Source organism: Puntigrus tetrazona, chromosome 15 (assembly GCF_018831695.1).
Source record: "Puntigrus tetrazona isolate hp1 chromosome 15, ASM1883169v1, whole genome shotgun sequence".
Classification (NCBI taxonomy): domain Eukaryota; kingdom Metazoa; phylum Chordata; class Actinopteri; order Cypriniformes; family Cyprinidae; genus Puntigrus; species Puntigrus tetrazona.
The window spans coordinates 9,320,079-9,339,687 of NC_056713.1; the positions used below are offsets into that span (position 1 = coordinate 9,320,079).

General features: G+C 37.7%; 8 non-coding genes across 8 annotated transcripts; all 8 read right to left on the reverse strand.

Moving 5' to 3' along the window:
- Nucleotides 1-16,121: 16,121 nt before the first annotated feature.
- Nucleotides 16,122-16,195, reverse strand: trnat-agu. Its single transcript has one exon. It is a non-coding gene; the product is annotated as a tRNA-Thr (tRNA).
- Nucleotides 16,196-16,441: 246 nt separating this feature from the next.
- On the reverse strand, nucleotides 16,442-16,531 carry trnag-ucc. The gene is given in 2 exon segments: nucleotides 16,442-16,477; nucleotides 16,495-16,531. It is a non-coding gene; the product is annotated as a tRNA-Gly (tRNA).
- Nucleotides 16,532-16,969: 438 nt separating this feature from the next.
- Nucleotides 16,970-17,043, reverse strand: trnat-ugu. Its single transcript has one exon. It is a non-coding gene; the product is annotated as a tRNA-Thr (tRNA).
- Nucleotides 17,044-17,418: 375 nt separating this feature from the next.
- Nucleotides 17,419-17,492, reverse strand: trnat-cgu. Its single transcript has one exon. It is a non-coding gene; the product is annotated as a tRNA-Thr (tRNA).
- A 390-nt stretch (nucleotides 17,493-17,882) lies between these two features.
- On the reverse strand, nucleotides 17,883-17,956 carry trnat-agu. Its single transcript has one exon. It is a non-coding gene; the product is annotated as a tRNA-Thr (tRNA).
- A 246-nt stretch (nucleotides 17,957-18,202) lies between these two features.
- Nucleotides 18,203-18,292, reverse strand: trnar-ucu. Its single transcript is given in 2 exon segments — nucleotides 18,203-18,238; nucleotides 18,256-18,292. It is a non-coding gene; the product is annotated as a tRNA-Arg (tRNA).
- A 438-nt stretch (nucleotides 18,293-18,730) lies between these two features.
- trnat-ugu lies at nucleotides 18,731-18,804 on the reverse strand. The gene has a single exon. It is a non-coding gene; the product is annotated as a tRNA-Thr (tRNA).
- Nucleotides 18,805-19,181: 377 nt separating this feature from the next.
- On the reverse strand, nucleotides 19,182-19,255 carry trnat-ugu. Its single transcript has one exon. It is a non-coding gene; the product is annotated as a tRNA-Thr (tRNA).
- Between the last annotated feature and the right edge of the window lie 354 nt (nucleotides 19,256-19,609).

A 19,609-nucleotide genomic window follows, 5' to 3' on the forward strand; every position in this document is an offset into this window, starting at 1 on the left:
CTTTGCTAAAATGGAGGCTAAAACCCATAATAAAGCTCAGTCCATCTCCCATTGTTTCTCACATAATACTTAAATATTGGTTCAGAACTATTTTGGCTTGCATCTAGTACTTGGTCTGTGCAGATTTAATTCAGATTAGATGACTTGTTCACTGAGGGAAACAATAGTCTGTATTCTGACGGCACCCATTCACTGCAGAGGATCCATCGATGAGCAAATGGTGCAATGCTTTATTTCTCCAAATCGGTTTGGATGAAAAAACAAATTAATCTAATTTTTATTGAATAAATTGATACTTTTGTTTGCAAAGGATGCATTCAATTCATTGGATTTATTCAAAATTTTAATTAAAAGGGTATTCATCAAACGTTTCCAGCGAATATTGACACGAAAAGGTTTTCCTGGTAACTTTGTATTATTGGGGGTTGGGGGGCGGTAGACTAAAAGGAAAGTGTAGATCAAAAATAGCAATTTGCAAAACCTTCGAGCAAAGTTAAAACTATTTATGTATAAAAAACAATTAACTTGCAATCAAAAGCAAAAATACACGACTAAAGATTTATGCACAACTACATTTTTCAAAACTGCAGTGTGCTTGATCTAGGATTTTCATGAGGACCATCAGCCTGGACTTTGCAGGTTGAATGTGGCACTAGAATGGCATCCATAAGGATGGGACCAGGGTTGTGCCTGCTGCCTAAACCCCGATTTTACAGTAGGAAGGACTGAAACATCTGGAGGTTAACCACTATGCTGGGATCACCAGTTAAATGGTGGCAGGCCTGGGCCGCGGTTCAAACCCGGCATCTCTTGGCCCCTGTTCTTGCAGCAGGGGTACCGGCGAGATTGCATGGAAAAGCAGTTAAAGTGGCTACGGCAATAGTGATGAACAAGTTTCCATCAGGTCTTTCCTGAAGATGATGGTTGGGTTACCATGTTGGAGTTCAACGAATAAGAACTCGACATGACCTCTTTTTTTCTCTCTAGAAAAGCAGGGTCATGGATCGCAGTGGATCATGTTATATCCATTGTCAAACCTTGTGGTAAACTCAGACTCCGCTATATTCACCAAGCAGTTTTCGCTTGATGTCAACCTTGCGTTCGCCCCAAAGCTGATTGCTCCGGATACTTGGCATCTTGTAATGCATTTATATCTATTTTGGGCCATCATACACCAGAGCATGAACTCGGTGGGGTTTTTTTTCCCCATTATTAGCTGGGTTAGGAACTAAAATCAAGTTCTTCTCCAAATCAGTTTAAAACAACAATAAATAAATAAAAGTTCTGTTAGTAGTTTACCTGCAACTGATTATCATTGACTCTATTTTGAGCTGCTCTTGGTAGATTTCGTTAGTCACTAAGGAAATTATATGACTGCATTTATGTTCTTTAAATGTAGTTTACTTAACAACAACGTGCTGAAAATGGAAACTTTTTTCTTTGGGTTTACATGTTCACATGATTTGTAAACGCAATTTAAAATGCTGCATTATGATGGCAGATGGCGATAATTAAAAAAAAATTACCTTTAACTTTTTCAGCCTTAAAGTAAGTGGTTGCAATTTATTAATTTTAGCTACTTTAAATAAACATATTTACTTTCAACTTATTATTTAAAAATGATTATTATTTAAATTACCTTAAAAAAATTTTTTTCAATACTCAAACATTGTGTGACATCACAGTTTTCAGAAATTCGTACTTTGTCGTTTACGCGAGAAGATCGTTTTTAAAAATTAAAACATTTGCATTTTCAAATGTATCGAAAACGATGTTGTGTGAAAAGATTTTGCTCATTGTCAGTAAAACATTCATGGAAATGTATGCTTTTATGTTTGCGTTCCTGCTAATTTGAACGTTTTAGTAAATCTGGTAATCTTCAGCACAAAATGATAACACAACCAGTACAGTCTGATTTCTGAACGGATGACTCTGATGAGTTGATTCTTTGTAATGAATCACACAGTCGTGAGACTACTGACCAGTTATTCATATGACAACATGAAAGTAAACATACATCATTTGTAAAATATCCATACTGTAAACTTAAAATAACTTGTTATACCCCTGCCTAAATTTTTTTAGTTGAGCCAACTTAATATTGTTTAGTTGCTTAATGTTAGTGTAACTGACAACTAAAATATATTAGTTGACTAAACAAAACTTGAAAAGTTTTTTTTCTACAGTGCACAAATAAACAAAACCATGTCAATTTGCTGCATTATTACAGCAATTAAACTATAAAAAAGGCTAAACCCCTCAAAATGTCTTGAAAGCACTAAAAGAATCATTAAAGAGGAATCCGAATCATTCAGTTCTTTACAATTCATACCCCTGCTAAACTTTATAAGTAACAGTGAACACTGAAGGGGGGATCTAAATCTCGGGACTCTTTATAACGAATGCTTTTGGACTATAAAAGACTATATCGGTCTCTATTCGTCACTAAATTGAAGCATCATGCATGAAACCTGTCCCATAGATTGCTCAAGCATCTCATAAGCAACATTTGTTTATATAATAGTGGAATACACACAGGCAAAATTTCCCCATCAAATGCATTCATTTACAAACCGAACCATTATACTTCACATTCTTGTTTAATTAGTTGGGGTTTAGCTGTTATGTCACTATTACAAGTCAAATGGCTTTCTGCACATCTTGACTGGGAGCATTGTTTGCTACACTCTTGTTTTTGGTTTTCTGAGCATTAAATCAATCGCTTGCGATCGATGAAGCAGCTGACAGCCTTTTGAAAGCCGAGCGTGTTTTCATTCTCTCCAAAACCTCATCAAGGCCGCAAAAATGTCTCTAAGTACTCATTATCTGCTATGCATTTTAAGACTTTTTTTTTTATTTTTATGAAATCGATTTACAGTTTGGCTTTTGAGGATAGAAGCCAAATTTTAAAACCGGTTCCGTCATCATTCAGCAATTTTTGAAAATGAGTCTGGCTTTTCATTTCAAGTTAAGACAAGTGTATAAATTCTAATTATGAAAAGAGAAAATAATTTGCTAATCCGCCAAACAATGCAGGTTATTAAGAAATCCTATCCTGCTTAGACTGAGGAATCGCATCAAATCTCAATTTGTCTTTAAAGATATTTAAAAAATAACATTGCGTTTTACGTCTTGCCAAACAATAAGACTTTACAGTGACATTTAAAGCCTTTATGTGTCATGCATTACAATGAACTATAATTATTGATAACCCGTTTTGTGGTACATTATATCATAATCATATCTAAATAATTGTAACCAAATTTAAAATGAATAGTTAAGTGTTAACTGCAAAGCATTATAAAGCATAATTAATGCTACTTTAATAATGCATTATGCGTAATGGCTTAGTAAAAGTAGTGTTACCAACTTTTTTGGAAGAACACATAAGAAGAAATTTGAAAGAATGTTAAAGCTGCTCATTTCCATTTCTTAATAGAAGTCAGTGTTAATCAAATTTTGTTGCATGGAAAAGAGCAGCATCAACACTCTACAAAACGTCCTCTTTTTCGATCTACAGTTGTCATACCAGATTTTCATTTTTCATTTTTGTGCGTTAGTATTATTTCGTAAATTACATATTACACACTCTTAAAGCATTTTATTCACAGGGATATTTTGTCAAGCTTCACAGGTATGTAAAATATCAGTATTGTATAACTCGCTACTGTTATTTCTGTTACTTAATATGTTTAGCTTCATTCTGTTCATTTGAAAAATATGTATTCCTCATTAACGGGCTGCAGAAACGATCTCGGTTGACTTCATGCGGTCTGATAATTTTTTTTTGACGTTTTTTGATTCATATATTCCATGAGTCATGCGCTGTGTCTGACAATAGCTCAAATTCGAGAAAGAAAAAAAAAAGGGAACAGCGGGTTGGTGTTTTATATGTTTTGCCAGTAAAGTCTATTGAGGAGCGGAAGGGAGCCCTTGCAGTGACCGGGAAAGCGGGCGGCTATAAACCAAACGCACTCGGCTTTATAAGACTCGGGGCCACCATCTCTCTACGAGGAAATTTTTTTTCCGAAATTATTACCATCATTTGTCATCACATTAGCGGCTGGCTCCGATCCTGGGAAGCTGAGCTTTTTAAAACAGCACAATCAGAATCCAGTCCAGTTGACACTTGTGAACCTAAAAACGTTTCGTTTTTTTAAACGTGCGTGGCGGTCACTTTGAGCTAAATATAGACCCTCTTACCTCACAGACAAAAAAACGAAACAAAAACGCCCTACTGTACTTCCTTTTTACGAAGAAAGAGCTGGCTGGCGATATCGAGACCTGTTGTCACTAATAACTATGACGTTTACCATAATAAGGGCGTAATTAGCCGGTTATAATTAGTTAGTAAGCTAGTTGTTGTAATAAGACATTAATATGTGCTTTATAAGTAATAATAAAAGTCGATATGCTGTTAATAGTGAGAATTGCTCCATACACTGAAGTTAAAGCTAAAATACAATATACATATTAGATAAAAAACAATGTTAAAGTAAGTTTAAACTAAAGGGAATACGTTGCAATATGCTGAAATTATAGCTCTAAACTGAAGCTGAAACTAAATAAAATCTAAATATTAAATAACATGAAAGGAAAATAAGAAATCATAAAATATATTGTGCATGTTAGGTTAAAAGAAAACGTTAAAATGATTTTAACTGCAATAAAGGCAAGCGGAAGCACAAAATAATTGTGAAAGTAAATGACAACAAATATATATTAAAGCATATTTAAGTATAAATGCTGAAGTCTAAGTCAAATTATAAAAGTACTGTAATCAGTAACTGGAAATAAAGGTACAGCAAAAGTAAAAATGCAGAGAGAGATAAAAATAAATAAAGATAAATAAAGAAACAGGAGTAGATGTTATGTAAAAGTGTTCTTTTTTTGTAACCAGAGGCTAAAAACACAAATTTGGAAATGCATGTGTTTTTGGATGTGTTTTCGACAGTTAATAAACTTTAATGTCAATCATTTTCTTAATTTATGCAAAAGTACTTTTTCGAGCGTGATTGACCTCAGATGTTTGATGGAAGTCAGATATCAGATAGATGTCAGATAGACAGATAGATAGACTGATAGATAGACAGACAGATAGATAGATAGATACATAGATAGATAGATAAGTCTTTTGCTGTGTGCGTTTTCTTGGACATTTGCCGCTTCTTTTCTTCCCCGTGTTGCATCCTGCCTGATCTTCCTCAGCTCCTGATTGACTTTCCCGAGGGCCGTCTCTCTCTCTCTCGCCTCGATGTTGTGATGACTGTGCAAACGCAGAGGCTTCATCGCTGCCAAAACTCCCGCTTTCTCACAATGCTTCCTTGTTTTAATCTTTTTAATCAGCGATACATATATATATATATATATATATATATATATATATATATATATTCCATCTTTCTTTTTTTATACTTTGGTCTTTGATGCCAACACGCCTCCGGGTTTTCTCTCATCCAACACAATCTCAACAATTTAATTACTAAATCACTTTGTCATCGATGTGGTTTTTGTTTAGAAATCAAATAAACCACCGAACGGGTTTCGCCTTATCTTGTTTTCATTACTTGATCAGCGGTTTCAAATCTTAAGTGGGCATCGCAGCTTCGGGGATTCGAAACTCTCATCATGTGTGGTCAATTTACAACGTCGTGTAAGTACAGGCTGGAAACTGAATAATGCTTTTTAATGAGAGGAAAATTCCCTTTAAACATTGATGGCTGGAACACACATAAAATGATCATTTATCATAACCGAAAAGAGTGACAGTTAATATATCATATTATACATAAACTTAATCCAAATAGAAACCCAAGGGTAAATGTTGGTAAGTTATATTGATATGTCAATAATCAGTATCTTAGTGACAGAAATTACAAGCTATGTTTGGTTTTCATAGGAAAATCTATATATTTGTGTACTGTTATGCCTGCTTTACCTAAAGTGACCCCTTGTGAAAAAGAAGTGCGCTTCATTAAAATAAGACGTTTACAAAATGAATGCACTTTATGTGCAATTTCGTGATTCTGTAGTCTTTATCAAGTACAGCAACCTTTACAATTTAAATGAACTTTAAACGTAATATTACATTTAAAATTATAACCAAACACCTGACATGCTTTAGTGTTAGTCAACACATCAAAATAAGTGTGCCTCTTTAAAACTAGACATCGAATGTATTTTGAAGCAAAGCTTTTAATTTGACGTCGTTACGAAGTGCACTTAAGTGTGTTAAGAAACATAGTCATTAAGTGGCCTTTATTTCATTCGCATAACATTTATTAGCACGTTCAGTGCTATTAAGGACACTTATTTTCCCCAAGAGGTCTGGCATTTGAAATCTATCTTTGTTTAGATTTAGGAAATAGTCTAGTGCTAAAGTACAAAGCGCATCAAAACAAACTCTTTATTTTACCAGATGTGCCAATTTAGCTCTTGTGGGTTTTAGCGGAAATATACGTCTGGATCTCGGCAGAGGGTTTGAACAGTCATAAAGGGATACTTCCTTTCTAGTGGTTTGTTGTACAGAGTTACTAGGACTTAATTGTCCATTAATCCTTTCCATTTGTCTCCAAGATTATTTGTATTAGTGTGGCGCACGTGTGGCAACTTGACTTGACTATCGGTGTAAAGTCTGGTCCACACTGCAGCTCAATCTAACCAAGAACTCCCCACTTAGACAAGAAAAGACCACAGGACCACAGGACTTAAATATTCAACGGAATTACTTAATAAATAAGACACAGGTGAAAACGCTAAGACAATTAACTAAAGTAGGTCACATGGAACACATGGCACACGACAAAAACAATAACACAAAGTCCAAAGACGTGACAGCTGGGTGCTTTAATACAGCTATGTATGGGAGTTGTAGTCCTGACGTGTAAGGTAGCAACTTAATTCTAATGCTTAATCCACATCACAGGCTGAAAGAATCATGTCTTTTTCCAAATTTTCATCTGAAAAATAAATGCGACATCACATTGTGTCAATCACATTTATATACTGCATTATAAATCTGTGTTTTCACATCCACATCAAGCATTTTGATAGGAAAGGATGACAAATACGAAAAAAGCATATGAAAATACTTACAAACTGTCCTAAAAGTGTTTTGCACAGCACCTAAAATACACAGTTTCATAAAAAATAAAAATTGTTCTCATGTAGTTCTCATAACGCATAAACTTTTTTAAAACTGGATTTGGGCTCCAAGACGTTTTTTTTCCCTTGTTCACTTCAGCGGTCACCGTTTATTCAGAGCAAAGTCACAGCAACCCCTCAGATTGTTTGGGGCTGAGCTTCTGTTTTCTGTCAGCTCTTTTCCATGTACCTGTTTCAGCTGAACTTGACACGCAGCTGCAGAATGAATCATACGGGCACACTCTGTAAAAAAAAAAGAGTCTAACGTTTAAAGACTTTAATTTGTATTTGTCTCGCCAACATGAGAACTACATAAAAACTCTCCCTGCCCTAAAATGGGAAATATCTGTTTGTGTATGCATGCTTGTTAGAGTATAACGTCAATAGCTAGTCGACATGCTAACACTAAAACACAAGACCGAGGATTGGCTAGTTAGCACAGTTAGCATCTTTCTCTATTCATTGCTATTGTAGTCATAGCACACTTTTAAAATGCAATAATGTCATTATATAGTAGATATTTTACCAGTGTTCGTTTGATGCATATGAGTTACTGCTAAGGAAGTTGCTACCTCCGTAGCGCGTTCTCTTATGAGTTTCCATTTGGGGTTTAGACGGTTGCTGCCTATTAAACATTAAGTCAATTGACTAGATTTTGAAAGGGAATGGTTCTTTCCGTTTGGTCCTAAATGTCAGCGTTGTATCGTTGTATCTGACTGTCCAACATCAGTGCTAGATCCAATCGAAGTGGATTTGGGGTAGAGATGTTGAAGTTGGGTGGAGTGCAATCATGTTTTCACTTAAAGCAGCAGCAGCAGCGTCCATTTTTCCATTTCATGAATCACTCTCTTTAGCTACGTTCGATAACAAAAATCGAGATGGCAGCAGTATTGGTTCCTGTGGAAATGTGAAACCGAGCGGCCAAATCTGGACCTCCATTACATATTAATCGCAATTGTCTAAATCTAAACCAGCTCTTTCTCCACAAATAATTTCGAAACTTGGAGACATCTAACCTCAGGTCAAAGCTATAAAACGACGTTGGGAAACTTTTATACAAAAGGACATCTGCGAGGCAAACATCCATTTATCGTTTATGTAGTTTTTGACTACAGGAATAGTTCACCCCAAAATTATCATTTGCTCACCCGCAGGACTTTCTTTCCTCCATGAAACACAAAAGCATTAACTGAAACTTTATAGTGTTTAGTCGATACAATGAGATGGATTGGGGATAAATGCATGCGCGCCATATAGGAAATAAAAACTCTGCAAGTAATTCATATGACAATGTATTATCACTTTACAAATGTTTATACAACTATAAAATATATATAGTCATATATATAACTTCAAAACAACGAGTTGTGAGAATGTTCACTGTTGTCTGGGTAATCTTCAGCATCTCGCAAATATCATCGGCGTTCGAATTTAAGTATTGAGTTACAATTTAGTCTGTTGTTGACAAAAAGTTATCAATTTTTTTTCACGCAGCTAGTAGTAGTGTCATTGAAGCTTAGCCTTATTCACTTTTATTGTGTCTGAAAAAAAGACAAAACAAAACATCATTTTCCAGAACATCTCCCTTGAATTGCTTATAATTCGTGGTCATTGACAACCCAGATTTCTGTCTGTTCTTTAAATAAAGCCATATTATTGCTTTAGAAGATTTGAACTTTCAATACTTTTGTAGCGTAGTGTCATTCTTAAACCTTAAACCCATTTGCTTTTATTGCGTGGGAAACATAAGCACCTTCATTAGTTTCTTTCTTTGAGCTGCGAACCAATTCAAACATTAATCTGCTCTTCACACAAAGTTTTCAATTCACTGTAGAACTTTACAGTGTTTTTGTGTTATTTTAAAAGCTTGTCCCCATTCACTTTCATTGTGCGAGAACACCTTTGAGATTTTCCAAAACGCCTCTCTTTTATTTTTGGATGAACTTTTCCTGTGTTTTGGTCCCGTTTACGCAACATGACTTTTCTGTTTCTAATTCTTTTTTCCAGACTGACTAATTAGGTTTGAGTTACTCGGAATCAGAGTCACAGAAGTGAAGGGCTTTCCTGGGCATCCTCTGTCACTTAAGCAGACCCGGCACTTCCTGTCCGCTCAGTGTCCGCCCCCTCCGCAATCTTTCCTGAACAGCTTGCTGGGTAATCCTGGCCAGCTATTCAATAGGGCTTTTGCTTGTGAGATAACACAGAACTGCCTGAATGTTTGCCAATTTATTACAATGCAGGAAACAGTGTGATGGGGAAGGGTGTTTAAAGCCGTCATCCCACACAAGCTATATGGCTTGGCCTCGCTGCAGGAACACCCTCAACGTGATGCCTGTGCTCTTTAATTCACACACATCATTAGATCCGGTGCGTTCGCATGTGAACAGAAATCTGGAAAGTTGAGGAAGCTGGGTATGACAGTGGGGAATTCCATTTTCGACGATTACCAACTGGCATCGTACTATAAATAAATATTCCCCATTTTCAGACATATTTTGGGAGTGGCAAAATGGTCTTTTGTGACATATTTCTGAGTGAAATACGATGAAAGCTCTAGTTAAAAAAATATTAATTTCTTAATAAATATAGTTCAAACCTGTTACCGAATTTACTGATATATCGCTTAGGATTTATTGATATAAAAATTATAATTGAAGTTTATTTTACAGCACAACTTGTGCACAATGAACATTTCTTATGTGCGTATGTGAATATATAAATTTATTTGTAGTGTTCTCAGCATGAAATAAATGTATTTCAAATGCATTTTAGCATATTTATTTTTCACGGGTCGATCGCTCAGTTTATTACATCTGAACTGAACACCTAAGACTGTCTTCCTGAAATGCGTTGGCTCCACTCTTTTTGGCTATTTCACTCGTTGTTTAATAAACTGAAATATGTTCTTCCATTTAGGTTAAAAAAGCAACAAGAAAAATGGCAACCTGTGGTTTCAGAATTAAATTGAAAAAGTCTGTCTGAAGAAAGTAGCTTAGATTGTTCAATTAGATGCAGGTTTGGTTCATTTTACCAGTTTCCTAAAATACACGTTTATTTATTACATGCTATTGTGAGTCAAGGTCGTAAACAACCATCAGGCATTGATATGTTTTTTTTTATTAAAACGCTCCATTTCTTTATTTACTTACTTGCTTGCTTGCTTACATTACAGTCGGTGAGTGAACATGCCCAACCTTCACAGTTTAACCTCAAGAGGTTAAAATGTTTCAACTTTGGTTTTAAATGAAAATGAAAAAAAAAAATAAAAAAATCAACCCTGTTACTCACATTAATAATGACTTCTGTAACAGAGTTGAACGTTTAAGCTAGACGAGTGCAATGCAATAAAATTTGGCCATTTATTTGTCTTTCCGTGGAGGAAACAGGGTTGTGGGACACAATAAAACAATTAATTAAACAGTAATTAAAACAGCTTTGATTCAAGTTATTCATTTCACTGTATTAAAATTGATTCTTTTAATTGGTGCATTTAGGGAAGAGGTTCTGTGGGCTACTTAAAATTATATTTTATTAGATATTTTATGTAGTTCTCACTGTATTAAAACATGGAATCTGTGACTATAATGCGTAAAAAGTGTGGAAAGAGCTTTTTACCACAGAGCATTTTCCCACATCACTCTGATTTTCAATAAAAATTCCTTCTATAACGAACAAGGGACACACCTCTGGAATCTTAAAGTAGGATCGTTCAGAATGTCCAGAAGAGGTTACAGCCAGTGTGTCGCTAACAAAATATTTACGTTGTGAGCCGCTAAATGGTGATTCAATACGGAAACTACTAGAAATTAGAGCATATGCGGTTTGTCATAGGTTTTTATGATTATTACAGATGATATGTGGGACTAAAATCAGGAAGAATTGAATTATTCCGCTGTGGCACAATTATCTGTTTAATACCGGCCAGATTAAAGGAAAAAAAGAGGATTTCTGTCACTCTTAGAAAGAAATTAGCATCTATGAGAAAATACGGTAATCTTTGCAGAATGGTGGAATCGGTTGGAAATTCTTGCTGTTTGTTCTGGCAGTGGACATGTTCCTCTAGAAGCCTGAGCTTTAACCCAGGTGCGCTTGACTTGACCTCGCCGCTGAGAGTTAAAACATCATGGCAGACCACACTGGGAAAGCAGGCATTTCATTGCCTTATTTAACATAATTTTGGTTTTGTACTCTCGCATAATCTCTTTAAGAGTTCAATATGTGGCTCCAGGAGTAAGCACTCAAAGAAGTAATTGGGACACTCTTTTCTTGGAAGATGTTTTGATGCCTTGACTTTTTTTTCTTTTGCTCCTGAGAGATTCTTGTACTCTGAATCTCTTCCTTGAAAATTGTAGATTTCCTATAATTTAATCGGTGTAGAGTCACATTACCTGCCAGCGGGAGTTGAGAGAATGGACTGGACACAACACTTTCAACCTCTCATAGAAAAAAATATTAGACTAGAGTATTTACAGCAGCATTTTTTTGTCCTTCTCTTGTTGGACAAATGAAAAACAGGTTCTTTATTAGCATCTATAGTTCAATAAAGAGTCCATGCACTCCTAAAAATTTGAATGGAGAACATTTTAATTATCTAAAGAACATTTGGTTCTAGTATAAAGAACATTTTATGGATAGATTCCATGGAGTTTAAAGGTTCTTTGTGGAACCATCAATACCAGTAAAGAACCTTTTGGAGCGTAGAAGCATTTTGTTGTACAAATGGTTTTCAATTGGTTTTCAATGATATTCTCATAATGTTTGCAAAGTGGTTACACACAGTCATGGCAAAAAATATCGGCACCCTTGGGGAATATGATCAAAGAAGGCTGTGAAAATAAATCTGCATTGTTAATCCTTTTGATCTGTTTTTTTTTTTAATTCACAAAAATATAATCGTTCGTTGGATAAGAAGAATTTTAAATGAGGGGGAAATATCAATATGATAAAAAAGGAAAAAAGAATTAAAAGCAATGTTTTTTTTTACAACGTTGGTCACAATTCTTGGCACCCGTAGAAATTCTTATGTGTAAAATACTAAAACCTTAAACCTAAAACTTATGTGTAAGTACTAAAACCATTAATATTCACAATTTTGAGCACTATAGGCTTCTATGGTCAGATGAAACTAAAAAAAATTGCTTTTAAGCAGAAAACACTCACAATATAGGTTTGGTGAACATGGTGATGTGTACAATAAAATGTACTGCTATATTTTTGATTTTGTTAGTCTATATTTCTGCTGGAGGTCCTGGGTATCTTGTTTAGACACATGGCATCATGGATTCTATCAAATACCATCAGATAAAAAGATCAATAAATCACTGATTCTGTTAGAAATCTTATAATAAAATCTTCCAACCCTACAATAATCCAAACACAAACCTCAAAATGATTTTTTTATTATTATATATATATATATATATATATATATATATATATATATATATATATATATATATATTTTTTTTTTTTTTTTTTTAAAGTAAAAGATCAAACAGATTAACAATGCAGATTAATTTTCACAGTCTTCTTCGATCATACTTCTTCGTGCCAAAACAAAAAACAATAATAACAATAATAATAATACAAATGGGCTATTCTGAGCATTCAAATAACATTCAGTAATAATGCTTTCAAAACTTAACGTGAACATTTGCAAGACGGTCTTAGAGCATGATTTCTGAGGCAACAAATGGAAGTGATTTTCAAATTGTATTATTCTACATTTGTGCTTTTAACACTGCTGCACATCCATATGATGCATGAAACATAAATGTGCAGTCATCATCATTTATTTCAAAAATAATACAAATGCAGTGTAAAAGTTGTCTGTCTATAGCTATTTGATGTCATGGATGCTGTAAATTTTCACCTCTGCCATTGCTCTTAAATCTAAAAGAAAAAAAAAAACCTGCATTCAGCTTGGCGTGTCCCAGTCAATCATAAGGCACACAAAAGCTGATGCCGTTTGACATCATGGATGTCAAAAAAAAGCTCTGGATGTCATGAAAAGCAGTAAATTTAGAATCAAGTGACGCAGCATGTAAGTCATAGTCATATTGATCTACGTAGATGCTGTAGGACCCCTATTGAGTTCAAATTGGGATTTCTAGCAAACACAAACATACCTTAATGAAAGTAAAGATAACCCATATTTTTAATCTTCTGAAACCTCTATTCCCTGTTAAAAGCAAACATTAATAAATGCAAAATAAACTTAAGTCTCTATATTTAATTGTCAATTCCCAATTTCATCTCTCAGTCCTGCATACTTTTTTGCAGTTTGACAGCCACATTATGATCAAATCTGTACTACATCGTCTTTTTAATTCTATTCTTTCCTTTATTTATAACAATTCTTGAAACAACTTTAACAATGACCACTGCTATACTGATCTGTGCATTATTATACAAATATAGATTAATATTAAAAAGTTTATTTACATCCTGACCCATTTTTCTGTTATTTAGAAAATGGGAAGTAGTAGCATATTAAAAATAAAATAAAATAAATGTACTGTAATTTTAAATTAAACTACAACAGTATATAAATAGAAACACTCTAAAATTATGACAAATGTAACACATTAACAGATATTTTTAGAAATTTAGCGGAAAGGGAAAATCTTAAATTTAGAAAAGCAGAACAAATATTTGAAATATATGGATAAGAAATATATAATATTACTGCTATTTTACACTGCACATGAAAAAAGCCTTTTTTCCCTCCTATCTATAGTATGTCTATAGTATAAGTCCCATTTTTTTCTGCCAGTGATTTAGATGAGGTCACATACGCTTGAATATAAATCGGTTTAATAAAGTAGATTAGACCTGCTCTCCAATAAAGCAGCATTGTTCTGTATTGCATGCCTGTTTTTTATTGCATCAGTTTATTGTTGCTCTTACCAAATACCATCATATTTGTTTTTATGTCTTTAAGATTTGGAAAGCAGTGCTGTTAATGTTACCAGTGCGGAAGGGTCATTTGGGTTCAAGAAAGCTGAGTTTCACTAAATACCCGTTACTAAATACTCATCTGGCCATTATTAAGTCAAGGGTATGTTGTTGTGGTTAGCGACGCTATGACTTTATTATTCAACACACACAAATTTGTGAGAAAACAGTACATGCACTGTATATTTATTACTTATTTTTTATGAGAAAAATGCACATATAAAAGTACATTTCCAAAGAAATTTTGTAGAAATTATTATTATTATTATTATTATTATTATTATTATTATTTTACACTAGTTGGATAGAACTGGCCAGTACTAATAAGGTACTTGAAATTCTAATAATTTTATTTAGTAATTGAATGACCAAAATATGAAATTATTCATAACAATTCCCAGAAGGCACAGGACAGATTGTTAATATAACATCAGATTGACATTGCATTTTTGTTGAGAATGAAAATCAGGTTGACATCAGTTTTTCATACCAATTTGACGTTGACTTAATGTCGGATTTTAGATACACAACTTAAATATAACAAATGAATTTAATTGAACTGAATTGATATTGAATTTTGATCAACAAAATAACAGTGTCTGACATTGCTGGATTTAGTCAAGAACCAGAACAAGACCCTCTTAACATTAGGTAACACTGTCACAAGACTCAAAAAGCTAAAAGTTCCGCTTGGTCCATTATACGAGTCGAAGCAAAGAAAAGATAAAAGACTATATCTCATCAGGAGCTCCCCTCACTGATAAGACTCTTCAGAAGGTCAGAGACGGTAAGCTTGATGCTTTTCAAAAGACTCATAATTACTTCCATGCCATGTCTCCTTGTTGTCATATGCAACTCTGAGTTTAGGCTGAAAACGTCATGTGATTGAGAGCCAGTGATTTTATCCTGCCTAAATAAGACCTCCCTCACTCTTGGGTAATTATGCTTCTGCTTTCAAAGACTTGAGATGCATATGAACAAAATTACCTGTTCATAGTGGATTGGAATATCTGTACCACTGCTCAGTATTATAGGATTACTGTCTAAAGCATTAAATACATTAGTAACATTTGTGCTACTCTGAACTGATGTTCTCTTGATGAAAAGATAACTTGCTGAAGACAAATGAGAAGAGTGATGCCATCACTGTGTAAATGGATCTGTAATAGATGTATTAAAAATATTTATTTAACTACTGGGTAGTGACTGATCACTAAGATTAAATAAATTAAATAATGGTGCACTAATGGTGTTAAATAATGCAAATGGCAGTAATTTGACAAGCGCATTGCGTGATTAATTTTGAAAACTCTCCTAGCATAGATTTTGCATATGAAACAGAAGTTCCTACAAATGCATATTCAATTAAAGCTGCAACCAGTGATGAACAGGCTCACACCTCACACGGCTTCAGGAAGACAAGGGAAAAGTGAGCAATATACATTTAAAGAAAGAAATATGACTGACAGGATATAATCGCCCCTGCTCATTAGCTATTCATATAGTGTCATATCACTGCATGCATTTTGTGCATGAAAGAGAGTGCAATTTGTGATGATGGATGTCCACAGGTAAGCAAAAAATGGTGACGCCATAATACATTGGCGAGAATACAAAATTCCATTAAGAAATGAAAATTAACAATTAAGTATTACAATTAAGCAGGCCAAAAGACATGACTCTGGTGGAAACAGAGGCCACAGAGCAATGTTTTCATGACAGCTAAATCAGGGTGGTCAGGAAGTCTTGGTGTTTGTTGGCCGAGCGGCCTTAAGAAAGGCAAAAGAAACAACTCTGGGGGGACTCGAACCCACAACCTTTGAATCACCTAGGCAGTCTAGAAGTCCAATGCGCTATCCATTACACCACAGAGCCTGTTGCCCTGGCCAACCCAGAATCTCAAGATAGGAAGGTTGACAAGCCTCGGCACCTCTTTGCTGTGGTGCATCAGAAGGTCGCGCTATCTTGGAAAAGGGAGCTGAAGTTTGAATCCTGACCAGCGACAGATGAGTGGACAAGGAAGGCACTGCTGGAATTCAAACCCAGGATCTCCTGTTTACTAGACAGGCGCTTTAACCAACTAAGCCACAGCGCCTGCGGGCTTGTGCTGAGCACAGCATGCAGAGCTGGACTGCTTGAAAATGTTGCGAAGTCAGAAAGGATGGTTTGGAAACGGAATTGCAGCTCCTACTTCACAGCTTGTCTCGGTCCAATCGATGTGAGGTCGCCTTCCTGTCCGAAACAGAGGCCACAGAGCAATGTTTTCATGACAGCTGAATCAGGGTGGTCAGGAAGTCTCTGTGTTTGTTGGCCGAGCGGCCTTAAGAAAGGCAAAAAGAAACAACTCTGGTGGGACTCGAACCCACAACCTTTGAATCACCTCATGTGGCAGTCTGGATGTCCAATGCGCTATCCATTGCGCCACAGAGCCTGTTGTCACGGCTTGCCGAGCCATGTGAAGGTTTTAGCAAAGCAGCCTACTGAAAGCAAGGTCACTTGATTTCAGCTTTTTACAAGACAGGCACTTTGACCAGCTAAGCCATGGCACCTCATTTGCATGCCGCGCTATCCTTGATATAGCCACAACCTGTGAATCTCCTCATCTGTCAGAGTAGAAGTCCATTGCTCCAGCGATACTGAATTCTCGCTTGTGAGGGCTTTCAGAATGCAGAACGGCTCAGCTGGGATTTGTGCCTCTTCACAAGCCACCCTATCCTCCTGCTATCACCCATTCGCCCTGGCCAGTGTTTTTTTGCAGCAGCTGATGAGTGGCGCACTGGTGAATCGGCCTACTGAAACTCCCGCCGTTTGCATTCCGTTTCAGGAAAGAAAAGCCACACTGCCTAAGGTGATTGCTAGAGCCCACTGCAGGCACCGCTGGGATTCGAACCCAAGATCTCCTGTTTACAAGGCAGGCGCTTTGACCAGCTAAGCCACGGCACCTTGCTTCTACTGGCACTTTGCCTTGGCTAGTATTGTTTGTTAGCAGCTGAGGGGTGGCGCAATGGAGCAACTGCCTGTTGCCCGGCCCTCTTTTGCTACCGTCGTTTGCATTTCACTTCAGGAAAGAAAAGCCACACTTTCTTTGATGGTGCTCCAGCCCCACCAAAGGCATCGCTGGAATTTCGAAGCCAAGAACTCCGTTTTCCAAGCCACAGCTCCCTGCTGCAGTCATGCATTCGTCCCTGGCCAGTGTTTTTTGGCAGCAGTTGATAAGCGGCACACTGGTGAAATGGCCTACTGAAACTGCCACCCATTTGCACTCAGCTTCAGGAAAGAAAAGCCACGCTCTCCAAAGTGATGCTACCACCCCAATAAAGGTACCGCTGGGATTTGAACCCAGGACCTCCTGTTTACGAAACAGGCGCTTTGACCAACTAAGCCACGGCACCCTTGCAGAGCTGTGCGTTGCCCGGCCAGTGTGCTTTGTCAGCAACTGGTGGGTGGCACACAGGAGAAACTGCCTGCTGTTCCGCTTTTGGAAATTAAAGCCACACTCTCGAAGACGATTCTACAACCCTGCCCGAGACTCCGATGGGATTTGTACTCAGGACCTCCCGTTGACCAGACAGGTGCTTTATCCAGCTAAGTCACGGCACCCGGTCATAGACATGGATTCACCCTGGTGAAACTACATGCTGCCCTGGCCAACCCAGAATCTCAAGATAGGAAGGTTGACAAGCCACGGCACCTCTTTGCTGTGGTGCATCAGAAGGTCGCGCTATCTTGGAAAAGGGAGCTGAAGGTTGAACCCTGACCAGCGACAGATGAGTGAACAAGGAAGGCACTGCTGGGATTCGAACCCAGGATCTCCTGTTTACTAGACAGGCGCTTTAACCAACTAAGCCACAGCACCTGTGGGTTGGTGCTGAGCACAGCATGCAGAGCTGGACTGCTTGAAAATGTTGCGAAGTCAGAAAGGATGGTTTGGAAACGGAATTGCAGCTCCTACTTCACAGCTTGTCTCGGTCCAATCGATGTGAGGTCGCCTTCCTGTCCGAAACAGAGGCCACAGAGCAATGTTTTCATGACAGCTGAATCAGGGTGGTCAGGAAGTCTCGGTGTTTGTTGGCCGAGCGGCCTTAAGAAAGGCAAAATGAAACGCCTCTGGTGGGACTCGAACCCACAACCTTTGAATCACCTCAAGTGGCAGTCTAGAAGTCCAATGCGCTATCCATTGCGCCACAGAGCCTGTTGTCACGGCTCGCTGAGCCATGTGAAGGTTTTAGCAAAGCAGCCTACTGAAAGCAAGGTCGCTTGATTTCAGCTTTTTACAAGACAGGCACTTTGACCAGCTAAGCCATGGCACCTCATTTGCATGCCGCGCTATCCTTGATATAGCCACAACCTGTGAATCTCCTCATCTGTCAGAGTAGAAGTCCATTGCTCCAGCGATACTGAATTCTCGCTTGTGAGGGCTTTCAGAATGCAGAAAGGCTCAGCTGGGATTTGTGCCTCTTCACAAGCCACCCTATCCTCCTGCTATCACCCATTCGCCCTGGCCAGTGTTTTTTTGCAGCAGCTGATGAGTGGCGCACTGGTGAATCGGCCTACTGAAACTCCCGCCGTTTGCATTCCGTTTCAGGAAAGAAAAGCCACAGCGCCTAAGGTGATTGCTAGAGCCCCCTGCAGGCACCGCTGGGATTCAAACACAGGATCTCCTGTTTACAAGACAGGCGCTTTGACCAGCTAAGCCACGGCACCTCGCTTCTTCTGGCACTTTGCCTTGGCTAGTATTGTTTGTTAGCAGCTGAGGGGTGGCGCAATGGAGCAACTGCCTGTTGCCCCGGCCCTCTTTTTGCTACCGTCGTTTGCATTTCACTTCAGGAAAGAAAAGCCACACTTTCTTTGATGGTGCTCCAGCCCCACCAAAGGCACCGCTGGAATTTCGAAGCCAAGAACTCCGCTTTCCAAGCCACAGCTCCCTGCTGCAGTCATGCATTCGTCCCTGGCCAGTGTTTTTTGGCAGCAGTTGATAAGCGGCACACTGGTGAAATGGCCTACTGAAACTCCCACCCATTTGCACTCAGCTTCAGGAAAGAAAAGCCACGCTCTCCAACGCGATGCTACCACCCCAATAAAGGTACCGCTGGGATTTGAACCCAGGATCTCCTGTTTACAAAACAGGCGCTTTGACCAACTAAGCCACGGCACCCTTGCAGAGCTGTGCGTTTGCCCCGGCCAGTGTGCTTTGTCAGCAACTGGTGGGTGGCACACTGGAGAAACTGCCTGCTGTTCCGCTTTTGGAAATTAAAGCCACACTCTCGAAGACGATTCTACAACCCTGCCCGAGACTCCGATGGGATTTGTACTCAGGACCTCCCGTTGACCAGACAGGTGCTTTATCCAGCTAAGTCACGGCACCCGGTCGTGAACATGGATTCACCCTGGTGAAACTACATGCTGCCCTGGCCAACCCAGAATCTCAAGATAGGAAGGTTGACAAGCCACGGCACCTCTTTGCTGTGGTGCATCAGAAGGTCGCGCTATCTTGGAAAAGGGAGCTGAA